The sequence below is a fragment of the Tauraco erythrolophus genome, chromosome 3 (genome assembly GCF_009769465.1).
Source record: "Tauraco erythrolophus isolate bTauEry1 chromosome 3, bTauEry1.pri, whole genome shotgun sequence".
NCBI lineage: Eukaryota > Metazoa > Chordata > Aves > Musophagiformes > Musophagidae > Tauraco > Tauraco erythrolophus.
In genome coordinates, this window is record NC_141467.1 from 8,305,975 (window position 1) to 8,316,014 (window position 10,040).

Genomic DNA, 10,040 nt, shown 5'->3' on the forward strand with positions numbered 1-10,040 from the left:
CTTTTTTTGACTTGTCTCTTAATCCAAACCTGTATACAGCTGCAAAGATGGAGTAAGCTTAGCTTATCTCCTGTTTGTTTAATGAGCAGTTTACCTGGTAGAGATGCTGCCCTCAAGTTCACAGGGACTCGTGTTTGTGTTTCGCAGCATTGCAATGACACAAAGAGCTCTGCTGAGGTACAGGGAACTGTGTTACTCGTTGTTGGCTGTTGTTGAAGAGGTTGAGGCAGTGCCCGTAGATCTGAATGGAGAATAACTGTAAGGATGACACTTGCTAAAAGTGAGTTTTCCAGACAGGCATCATCTTCTAGCATCTCTCAGGTTAGTGGTGGCACTAACACTAAAAGCAACAGAAGGTGGTTAGAGGGACAAAAACATGGTCAGTATTCTTGTACGACCAAGCCGATTTCTGAAATGTTTATGTCTATGGGAAAGACAGGGAGGGTGTGGGAGTTACACACTAAGATACTAGAGGTGTTACGAGAAGTCCAAGGTATTAGAGATATATGTTGGCTGTGAACAAAGGGACTAAAGCATCACACTACACAGAAAATACATGAGTCTGGAAATCTTGCCAGAAGCGGGTTTCTTTTGAGGTTCAGAGTAACACCTGGTCCTAACCCTCTGGCAGACAATAAAAGATGAGCTAAAAGCCAGAGACGCAAAGCCCGCAGTGTCTTATACAAACCCTTTTTCTGTTGTACTCTTCAAGTCACATTGACTTCAGTGGGACTTCAGCCCATGCCAAAAGTATCAGAGATGACTTCTCACAGGGTCTTCAAGAATGTACTGAACCGTGGTGCGAAGTCATGGGGACAGCTAGACAGACCCAGCCCCAGTGTTTATAGCTCCTAGTGAAGAGCACAGTAGCTAAGAATTTATGTCACTCTCTTCTAGCTGCTGCTACCAACCCTTCCATACTTGTCTGAGTAATGACAGCATTTCTTCAATGTTGATACTTCTCTGTTTCCCACTTTAAATACTTACCTTTCAAGAACTTAATTTTGCCAGCACATTCATAACAGTTTGCCATTCAATTCGGGATATTCATGAGTGACAGGGATAGCCAGTTAAATTGAAAGGGAGACTTGAGTCTTCAGCCTTGGCCCTTACATGCTTTTGGTGACACCTTAAATATATATACAACCATTTTTCTGCTAATATTTCAGTTAAAAATTCTGATTCAGGCTAATTTGTTTGGGAAATTGGGTTTCAAGCTTACGTTCTTCCTCCAAGGTTACACTAGGTTGCGTCACAAAAGATACATTTTGTTGTGTAATTTTGCATTCAGACACAGATGAAAACTGATGTGCAAAGCTGGGTGAACTGAAATGCTTCTGTGTTGCATCTCCAACACATGATGCTATTATGGGAAAGAGAGAACTGCTGAGAAATGGATGCTATCATAAAAGAAACATTTCAGATTCACAGCCCTCAATTTGGAGCAAAATAATGCTGACATAAGACATAAAAATATTTTCCATTGTGAATCAGGTGCCTTGGCCAAGTCTGAAAAGATCTGAATTCTTTTTCTCTTTATATTTGAAAATGAAAAAATGTACAGTTATCAGGACTTGACATAAAAATAGAGGCATTTTATTTAATACGTCAGCACTTGCTTCTTTTACAGCTCTGCAGTATTCTGAATGTGTTTTTTCTGACTTGCTAACTAAGTTTCCAGTGCAAATGAGTTACAACTCAAGAACTTGATATTCAAGGTTGCTAAAATTTGCAATTTTGTGATGTATGAATGCACCATCTGTTCTTCCTAATAAGTAGCTATTTTTAAATTGTATTTTATATGGTTTCTGCTGTTCTTTGACAAAGAGGCTAGGAACAGCTTTCGTCATCTACCTGGACTTGTGCAAAGCATTTGATGCTGTCCCGCATGACATCCTTGTCTCTAAATTGGAGAGACATGGATTTGACAGATGGACCACTCAGTGGATAAGGAATTGGCTGGATGATCATACTCAAAGAGGTGCAGTCAACGACTCAATGTCCAAGTGGAGACAAGTGAAGAGTGGTGTTCCTCAGTGGTTGGTCCTGTGGCGTTGTTTAGCATCTTCGTCGGCTACATGGACGGTGGGATTGAGTGCACCCTCAGCAAGTTTGCAGATGACACCAAGCTGTGTGGTGTGGTTGACACACTAGAGGGAAGGGATGCCATCCAGAGGGACCTTGACAGGCTGGAGAGGTGGGCCTGTGCCAACCTCATGAAATTTAACAAGGTCAAGTGCAAGGTCCTGCACGTGGGTTGGGGCAAACCCAACCACAAGTAGAGTCTGGACGGAGAATGGATTGAGAACAGCTCTGAGGAGACGGACTTGAAGGTGGTAGTTGATGAGAAGCTCAATATGAGCCAGCAGTGTGCACTTGCAGCCCAGAAAGCCAACCATGTCCTGGGCTGCATCCAAAGCAGCGTGGCCAGCAGGTTGAGGGAGGGGATTCTGCCCCTCTACTCTGCTCTTGTGAGACCCAGCCTGCAGTACTGCGTTCAGCTCTGGGGAACCCCAAGATAAGGAGGACATCATGGACCTGTTGCAGTGGGTCCAGAGGAGGGCTATGAAGATGATGTGAGGGCTGGAGCACCTCTCCTCTGAGGACAGGCTGAGAGAGTTGGGGTTGTTCAGTCTGGAGAAGAGAAGGCTCCGGGAAGACCTTTTAGCAGCCTTCCAGTACCTAAAGGGGATACAGGAAAGCTGGAGAGGGACTTTTTACAAGGGCGTGTAGTGATAGGACAAGGGGTAATGGTTTTAAACTGAAAGAGGGGAGATTTTGATTAGATCTAAGGATGAAATTCTTTATTCTCAGAGGGGTGGTGAGGCACTGGAACAGGTTGCCCAAAGAAGCTCTGGATGCCCCATCCCTGGAAGTGTTCAAGGCCAGGCTGGATGAGGCTTTGGGCAACCTGATCTACTGGACGGTGTTCCTCCCCACAGCATGAGGGGTTGGAACTAGATGACCTTTAAGTTCCCTTTCAACCCAAACCCTTCTATGATTCTATAATTCTATGATACAGCTTAGTAAACTGTGACACGTCAGACAGAAATAACTTCGAAATAATTTTGGATGTATGTTTCCCTCCAAATGCAGGAATATTCAGTCACATGGAGTTATTCATAATGTATTTTGTTCAGCAGATAATCACATATGTCCAAGACACAGAACTTATTTTCAGTGGTTAATTAACAGAGCTAGTGCACGATTTTCAAACAAAATACTTTTTGTTAGGTACTGGATTATTTGGGAAATAAAAAAGATGTCCCCAAGTTTGTTTTTCAAAACATTTTTTGATTTTTTTGATGAAATGGAAGAAACAGGCCTTTTTCTTTCAGGAACTTCCCCTATGTCATTTGTTTCCTCTATATTATTTTTCTTATATTCTCCTGCTTTTTCAGTAACTAAATGGTTAGATGTGAGAAAGGAAAGAGGAATAACAGTTGAGAACAGAGAAAAGAGAAAAGTTTCAGTCCCAGTTTGTTGTTAAAAATAGGCCAGTCTGTTACAATGATCATCCCCCTTGTTGCAATTACTGGTGCAGCAACAGCAAGCTTCTAGAGAACTGATAGGAAAAAGTCACTCTATCGCTACCGTGCCTCAAGGTTTCTACTCCTATTTTAGGTTGTCTTGGTAATTTTGCTTAAGTAGTCCAGAGAGACCTGGGAAGTTTGATTTGGAATAGCTGTGCAAAATCCAGCTTTTTGAAGAACTCGGTTTTCTGAGAAAATGAGGCAAACTAAGGGTTCAGTCTTGCCTCCCCCTTTTCCTCAGCTGGCTGTGTCTGTGTCTTGCAGTCTTTGAGAGGGTACTATCTCCCCCCTACTGCAGTCTTCACCCTGTGCCTTGCCCATCTGTTTGGGATAGAGGCAGCGAGCGCATGACGGCTGGATTCCACCTTGAGAAACGTTCTTGCCCGCAGGCCCTCAGGGGTGCCCACAACTGGCAGGAGCTGCAGGCAGCCCGCCACACCAGCAATGGGACCTGCTGAGGTGACTCTTCAGGGACATCAGAGGACTGAGAGGTGTCTAGAGGAATAAATCAATACACCTCAGAGAACTGGAGAAGTGGGGCAGGGATACCATGTACCCATCTGCAGATTGGCTTGCAGCGCCAATGGGAACAAGAGATGGGGTACTTCAGAAAATTAGGGCATGGAACATCTATCACTCTTTCTCCAGCTTGCCTGGAATATGTCATTTCCTACTCAGCCCACCATTTCCCAGCTGTGACTTTTTCATCGTCTTCTTTTCAGAAGAAAATTGATCTGGCCCCTAAAGAAGACTTACCACAATCCAGCCCTGAGTGCCCCTCTCTAACTGGGCTCTCTCTCTTCCAGCTGTCCATCTCTTGGTCTTAATGAACTGAAGCCATAACAAAGTCCGGATAACACAAGGGCAATTCAGTACTGGATTTCTTTCAGCAGTGCTAATTCCTCTGGCCTTTACAGGGGCATTGAACCAGAAACACACCTCGAATGGGTAGAGGGTAAAACAACCCAAACAAACAAGTAAGGGAAACAAACTGGAAGGTTAAAAAAAAGATAACCTGTGCCTGTTCTGGGGAAAGTAGAGTGTTTTCTTCCAGCTCAATTCACCCTATGGCCAGGCAGGTCAGGACTGCTAGCACTGGGTAGCTCACCTATGAAAACAAATATTCCCTCGTTGGATAAAGTGCCCCACTGTTGATATTCAATGCCTTTTCAGGTTTTAAGGCTCTCCAGACCAAGTAAAAATCAGCCAGGCTAATTAGGATGTGCAAGTCTTTTGTCCTGATCGTGTTTTGTATACATGTAAGAAAGCAGGACCTCCAGGAGGATGCAAGAACGTGCAAGAGAGAGAGAAGAGGAGATGAGTATGTGAACACACAACAGACAAATGAGTGTGTGCATGCGAGAGACAAAAAGAGACCAAGGAGCCTTTCCTTATCATTAAAGATATATTAGAAGATTTCTTTTTAAAGGATGACCAGAACAACACGTGATAAAGAAATGAAGGTAACGGGACGTTTCATGTATATAACTCATTCCACCGAGCTATACAAATCATGTCTCCTGTGCGTGACTTAGTCTGGAAATGATGAAGAGAGATAACAGATAAGAGCACAAATCAGCAGATTCTGCGAAGTGATACGCAGGGCTGTAGATTTCCTTCCCGGCTGGAAGTCAGGCATGCCACCAGACACTGCGTGTACAGCAGAACCTGCTGTCTTACCTGGGGGAAAAATGCCACCAAACACGGCACAGGTTGAGATTTAGCAGCAGCAGTGCACTGTCTGCCTGTGTGCAGCAGCTCCCATCAAATCTAAATTGGACATTTAGATGCAAGATTTCTCCCGAGCAGAAGCAGGGAGCTAAAAGCTGCCATCTCTTATAGGCACCAGTCACAAAATGGGGTGACTCGCAGCTGATTGCTGGACCTGCTGGGTGGTGTTCAAAATCTGGCAGGTTGCCTGCTATTGCAGGGCATTAGCTTTGGGCTACCCGTAATTTCTGGACAAGAAGTGACTTGATGTTAAGAGATGCCTCTACAACATGTAGGAAATAAACCCTGAGTTATTGTTCTTGCCTGAGGTCATCAACCTAGTCTATGTAGTCTGATAAAGAACTATTTAATTCTTTCTCAGTTCAGCTTGGACCTGAGGTAGTATCATGTAAGGAAATTATTTCTAATGCCACTGCTGGGTTTCCATTGTACTCTTTCTTGCCAAAAGAGGACTCTTCTACATATACAGGCACAGATTATTGCACGTAGATCAGCAGTTTTTTGGAAAACACCACAACTCTTCACTGGCGATAAAAATCTGTGAGCTCACCTACAGACTTTTGAGGTGAGTCGCTAACTCTAGGGAGCTCGATAGCCAGTCTACATGCAAAACTGGATTAAAAAAATAAATCAGTTTATTATAGTGCAAGTCTACAGCTGAACAAGGGCTCTAGGTGCACAGAGAGGAGGATTCACTCATGCTACTTACTGCGTTTCTGAAAGGCACGCACTGACCAAGAAAAAGATGCTTCTAAAAATAGGAAGGAAGCTCTTATTCCAGAATGAAATATACTATTTTGATGCAGCTGAAATTGATTTTAAAAAGAAGTCAAAATGAGTGCAGGGAATCACTGAGGCAAAATAGCACCCGTGTAGTTACTGAGCAAAACAAACGAGATGTCACTTAGAACAGTTTTGTATCTAGCAGTGAGTGTTTTTACGTTAATAAAATCCCTTAAAAGGTGCATATGCTGGAACTGTGGCCCCTGTGACATTCTAGTTTTACGTATTGACATAGGTCTGCTCGAGCAGGGTGAAAAATAAAGCTTTTCATATCCAGCCCCAGCTTTCTACACCGCTGGCTCCGACTTAAAATACCACAAAATGGTAAGGGCTGTAGCAGGGGAGACTCAGACCTGTTTCTCTTCACTGTTTCTCCAGGATGTGTTTGGTGGCCATGTCCCAGGTGCGTTTGGACTGAAGCACCAGGGCTGGTTGAAGGCCCAGCTGTTTCCTTGCCTCTTGCTGCTGATGAAATGACTTGGCCGTGCCGATCAGTTGAGCCGCGAGCCTGCTTACCGTAAGGTCAGCCGAAAGCAGATAGCAGATCTGCCTGGAAGACAACTCCTAACAACTTCCTCCTGTCGGAAGCCTCGAACCTGAAAATCTTCTTGCTAGGGGAAGTGAGAAGGAGTAGCTTTTGGTTTTATTTCCCTTCCCACGCAACAGTGATCTGATTCTCCATAACAAAGTAATTATACTTTGTCGAAATGCTGCCCTTAAGTGGAAACCAGTGCTGTCAAGTAGATGTGCAGAGCATGTACCTAACCACAAACACATGTATAAATACATTTGTACATATTGGTACATACTTACATGCATATATATATATGTATTTGCATGTAAAAACTGTATGTGTTGGACGTGACCATCAGTTCACTGAAGGAAAAAGTTCTGTGTCTCAGAATGTTGCTTGTAGTTATTCTTTGGACTACATCTGGACCAGGATTCAGACACTTTCCCAGCTGTAGCATGAGCTTACTGGTGACCAGAGGGTTTATGAAATAGCTATGACAGAGTAGTTGAACTACAGAAGATAGATATATGGATCCCATGTATCTGGGATCATAGTACTAGCTTCATTTTTAGAAGGAAAATTAAGGCTTCTTCATCAGAAACATACATTACCTTTCCTGCCCGTCCGCCCAAAAGCAGCAATGAGGTTATTTAAAATTTACCGGTTTGGAGGTCTACTCTTTGCCAAGGATTCAACCATGTCTCCCTGGTTTGTACACAGTAACAGTGGGGATTCACGCAGGGACGCTTAAATAAACTGACTTCGGATTTGTTTAGCTTCTGCAACCAGATAATATCACAGCCACAGGTATTTATTAGTAACACCAGTACAAATATAGTTGTTCCCCCTCTTGAAGGCCCTGTTCCGCAGCCCGTATGGATCCAGTCTTTGGCAGAAGTCTTGGTGAAATCAATGGTTGCTTTCCTGGAACAAGAAATGCAGTAACAAAAGAAAGGGGTTTATGCTTAGTTATCCAGTTATTTCTGCTCTGTACAAAACCTGGCATACTTTGAGCATCAGCTAAGCACATACCTGGTGCACACTGTAAGAGGTCATCTATGCACTACAAACATGGTAAGAATGTTTATACCTTCTTGTATCCAAACTGGGTTTATCCTAGCGGAAAACAAGTTCATGAAAAAAAGAGGCAGAGAAGAAACAGAGAAGAGTTGGAACAAGGTGCTAACTGGGAGAAGAGAGATTTGCATAGTTTACACCCTTCTGGGGCCTCCTGGCTGCTGTTTTAACTTACTACTTTTTTCTCCTGAATTGTTGCTGTTTCAGCACGAACGCTCAGCCCAGGCCCTATTAACAGCATTGAGCAATTTTGGCTCCGCTTAAACTTCAAATCCTTCACCGGAGGAATTTTGTGCATTTGCAGAAATGACAAACTGTCATTCCTGATCAAGGATACAAGTTTCAACAAATGTTGGCGGGAGTGTTACTACGTGTGGATGGCAAATACGAGAGCCTTGCACACCTCCAGTGCTTTGCTGTCATTCTGCTCTGTTGTGCTGTTTCCGAGAAATCTGTTAGCTGTCAATATGGACCTCAAGTACCTTGTTAGTCTCACCTGCGTGGTTGAAACAGCTGGTGTATGTGGTCTTCTGCAAGAAAGCAGAACATCCATTGTGGGTTTTTTTTTTTCAACTTTGTCAGAAATTGAGACTTTTCACCAGCTAATAGTCCCTCCCAAGAAATGTCAGCACAATTTCCTCATAGATAGCTTACATACACAATCGGGGACCTAGTCAAAGTTTTCTAGTTCTCTCTTTCACCCCCAGAGTATCTTCAACCCTGTACTAAATTATACTAGTTAACGAACCCCTCTGCTACTATGTTTCTGTAGTTTGACCCTTCCTCCAACACCTCCTTTCTGTCCCATGGTGCGCAAGGCTCACAACACAAGAAATTTCTTCCACTTCTTTTGGGGTTTCCCCATTTCAGAAGGTCCTCAGAAAACTGCTTTCTTAGCTGATGTTGCAAGAAGAGCCTCACAGTACAAAAAAAAAAAAAAGAAAAGCAGAGAGTGGGATTCTCCTTCTGTGTTTCTGGTTTTTAATGCAAGATGTCACAGTCAAGAGAATCAGACATCACTTTCTATGAGATCCTTTTTTAGCTAACTTCTGCTTTACAGTAATTTAAAAAAATATATATTTGTCCAGGACACAACAGCTTTCCACAAGATTTGGTAATCTGGGAAATATTTGTCGTGTATGACCTCAGTAAAATGCCTTGGGGAAAGCCACCCAAAGTTATTATGCTGGGGCTTGCACAGGTAAAGAGCCAGCTCTTCTCTCCGTGGGAGGTCTGAAATGTGTTGACTCAAAGGCTGTGATGCAACAGCCTTGAGGAGGAGCAGAAAGCATCCTGCTTGCCTCCACCTCCCCGCTCTCACCCGGATCAAGTTCCACCTGGAGACCTGAATCCAAAAGGCACATAGGTGCCCTCAGAGCAATGAGGAAAAAACCTTATTAGCTGTGATATCCCAAATTTGAGTGTGAGCCTTTTGGCATACACCTATCGTAATAACTGGCAGGTTTTCTGGCTTTTTCTGCGCTGCTTCCAGAATAACACAGATTATGCGTGTGTACAGGGCTGGCAGCCTGTCGTTGCAATCGGTGACTTATTCTGAACAGGACGTGGTAGCTAATCTGCTGCAGTAAGGTCTACTTAATGCAGTAACGTGAACACTTTTTCCAGTTGAACTTACTAGGGGAAACTCCATATATATGGGTAAAACATGATTGCTCAAGTTGATACTTAGCTTAAATCCCAACGTGACCAGAGGGCATCCCTACATACCACTGCAGTTCTGTTGGCTTCACACACAGGTCACCCTCAAGGCAAGTAATGAGATATCAGCAACAACAAGAAGCAGTCAGAATCCATTCTGGGTTGTATTTTATCTGGAAGATGACTTTAAAATAAGGATGTAAACTTGTCTCCTGCAGTTAGTCTACCCACTCATGTGGCCAGCAGCAAATATTCAGGGAAAGAGTGTAGAACCAGACTAGCACACAGTTATCTGCCTCTCTTGGTGGGATGCTTCTACCTTCAATTAATTCAGTTTATCGTTAAATAGCAGAATACATCTTCCAAGACTTTGTCTTTTTTTGTTAATTACTTTATACCTTTGACTGTCACAAATTCTGGAGTAGCAAGAAGCTCTGGAGCTTGGTTATGCTTGCATGAGAAAAGTACTTTCTTTTCTTTGTCTCGAAACTTCTGATTGATAAATGGATGTAATATCTGATAGTGTGTCAGATACAACTCATCAAGGAGTCTCTTACAGTGATTTAAACATCATAGACTATTTCTCTAGGTTCTACCCACAGATCTGCAATGTAGTTCCCAATGTGGTTTAGCAATCTGCAGGGTGCATGGTGGATGCTAGAAGTCAATTTGTTAGCATGCACACATGCGACTGTATGTGCTACACTGACTCATGGGTGAAAGAACAAACAAAACCCATTGTA